The following is a 2934-nucleotide window of genomic DNA, read 5'->3' as shown; positions in this document are numbered from 1 at the left end:
TTAATTTCTTCCCTTCCCCCTACTTTTTATTTGTTATTTACAATTCATTTCACTAACCCACTAACTTTTTGATATATTACATCACTCACACTAACAGTAATTCTGACAGAAATACTTTCTGCATCTATTTTCCTTGCTTGTACTTGTTGGTTGTATGAAAGGGAGAAGAAGCGGGGCTTCAACTTCCTTTGATTCTGAACCTGAGAGGACCTTCTTGAGATTAAGAAGGGAAGCAAGAGGAAAAAGAGTAGTTGGTGCTGAGGAAGAGGAGGAATACTTTGAACCAAACAAGGAAGAAAACATGGAAAATCATCATGAAAAAGAGACTCACAACCATGGCGGAGGAGGTCGAGCAAATCATGCTGGGGAGGATAGAAGATTTTTAGGCTCTTACATCAATCCGAACCCAGGAAATTGTGGAAGTAGCATTCAAAAGCCAACCATCCGTGCCAACAATTTTGAACTAAAACCACAGCTCATCACCCTTGTTCAGAACAACTGTTCATTTGGAAGGAGTGTCCAAGAAGACCCTAATCAACATTTTACCACCTTCCTGAGAATATGTGACACAGTGAAGTCTAATGGTGTTCATCCTGACGCCTATAGACTGCTCTTATTTCCATTCTCACTCAAGGATAAGGCAGCCAAGTGGCTGGAGTCTTTCCCAAAGGAGAGCTTGACAACCTGGGAGGATGTGGTGAACAAATTCTTAGCAAGATTTTACCCTCCTCAACGAATCAATAGGCTGAGAGCTGAGGTCCAAACTTTCAGGCAACAAGATGGTGAGACTCTTTATGAAGCATGGGAGAGGTTTAAGGACCTAACAAGGAGGTGCCCACCAGATATGTTCAACGAATGGGTGCAGCTGCACATTTTCTATGAAGGCCTGTCATATGAATCAAAGAAGGCAGTAGACCATTCATCTGGGGGATCTTTGAACAAGAAGAAGACCATTGAGGAAGCCATAGATGTCATTGAAATTGTAGCAGAGAATGACTACTTCTATGCTTCCAAAACAAGCTCATTACCTAGCAGTTGGCTGACCTCACCAAGAAGATGGAGAGGAACCAAGTAGCAGCAATCTCCTCTTCATCAACAACCCAAGAAGGAGTGAATAAAGAAGTAAAGGAAAGTCAGGAGCAAGTCAACTACATTGGGAATTCACCTAAGCAAAACCATGATCCATACTCCAAGACCTACAACCCTGGATGGAGGAATCACCCAAACTTTGGGTGGGAAAATCAATAAGACCAAAGCCTTGATCAAAGACACCCAAATCCCAACAATGCAAGCTACCAACATTTCACATCTAGACCATATCAACACCCCAATAACAACACCTCTCCACATCCACAACAAAACTAAAATAACTTACCTCATTCTTCCACATATAATCCCAATCTACAATCATTTGATGACAGACTCTCAAGGATTGAGAATCTACTGGAAGGCATAGGCAAGGAGATTCAAGACAACAAGGTATTCAAGGAGGAAGTGTGAGCCAGTTTCAAGAACCAGGGAGACACAATCAAGAAGTTGGAATCTCAAGTGGGGTATCTCTCTGAGAAAATTCCCAAACCCACAGATGGATTCCCAAGTGACACAGAGAAGAATCCGAGAGGTGAAACAAAGAAAGTAAGATGGGAAGATTGCAAGATGGTCACTATAAGTGATAAGGAGACTGAGGACAAGCCAAGCAAGCTGTCAGAACAACCTGAAGATACCTCAGTAGAGAAGAAGAAAAAAGATCATCAAGGACCAGAAATCTCACAACAGGAGCTGCTGAGACTCTATGCACCTTTTCCCCAACTGCTCAATGGTGCTGTGGAGAAGAGAATATACTCAAGGTTTCTAGATTTGTTTGCATCTCTGCATGTCAACAAACCATTCATCAAGACTATTCAACAAATACCTACATACATCAAGTATATGAAGGAGCTGCTTCCCAGGAAAAGCTCACTCAAGGGAGGCCAAACTATAGTGATGAACAAGGAGTGCAGTGCCCTCATTCAACCACAGTAGCCTACGAAAAGAAAAGATCCAGGGAGTTTTCATGTCCCCTGTGCCATAGGAGAAACAATGTTTGATAAAGCACTCTGCGATTTGGGAGCAAGCATCAACTTAATTCCCTTATCCCTGGTGAAGAGGCTGAAGATCAATGAGATAATGCCCACAGATGTAGTCATAAGACTGGCAGACAAAACTCAAAAATAAGTAATAGGAGTGGTGGAAAATGTATTGGTAAAGGTTGCGAAGTACTTTCTTCCCACAGACTTTGTCATCTTGGACATGGAAGAGAGTCACACTCACCCAATCATACTGGGAAGACCATTCCTAGCTACAGCCATAGCACTCATAGATGTGGAGCGAGGGGAGCTAATATTGAGGATCCATGATGAACGACTCAGCTTTAATGTCTTCAAACTCTCACAAGAAGCAGACCAAGAAAACAAAGAACCAAGCAAAGATCATAATGAGATGCTGATAGAGGAAGAAAGCACTGAAGCACAACCAGCCCATCTGGGAAAGCCCTTGGTTGATGAACAAGGAAATAAGCAGTTGTCACAACTCAAGGAAAAGCTGGAGGAACCTAAACCACCAGAGACATGTGAAGACAACAACAAAATTCCCTTAGAAGAAGAAGTCACCAAGAGCAAGGCAACATCAAAAGGGGCAAAGAAGAAGGTACCAAGGGGGTGGAGGAACAAGAAGATCCCTATAGAAGACTTCTCTCCAGGGGATAAAGTGATCTCAGCTTACTTTCCAAATATCCCTCCTGATCTCCGCACTGTACCATCTCAGTTACCTAAGGTCTTCACTATCAACAGAGTTCTCTCCTTGGAACATGTAGAGATCATTGATACAACCAATGGATATAAGTCCAAGGCAAGAGGGGAGGACTTGAAGCATTATCAACCTCCCTGATGAAGCTAG

The 2934-nt window shown here is 42.6% G+C and overlaps 1 non-coding gene across 1 annotated transcript; it reads right to left on the bottom strand.

Annotated features, from left to right (window-relative positions):
• Nucleotides 1-742: 742 nt before the first annotated feature.
• LOC148576511 (small nucleolar RNA R71) lies at nt 743-849 on the bottom strand. Its single transcript, XR_015904093.1, has one exon. It is a non-coding gene; the product is annotated as a small nucleolar RNA R71 (small nucleolar RNA).
• Nucleotides 850-2934: the final 2085 nt, after the last annotated feature.

This window comes from Arachis ipaensis, chromosome B1 (assembly GCF_059453495.1).
Source record: "Arachis ipaensis isolate K30076 ecotype BB chromosome B1, ASM5945349v1, whole genome shotgun sequence".
Classification (NCBI taxonomy): Eukaryota; Viridiplantae; Streptophyta; class Magnoliopsida; order Fabales; family Fabaceae; genus Arachis; species Arachis ipaensis.
The sequence above is the reverse complement of the archived record's forward strand: the minus strand, read 5'-3'. Positions and strand labels throughout refer to the sequence as shown.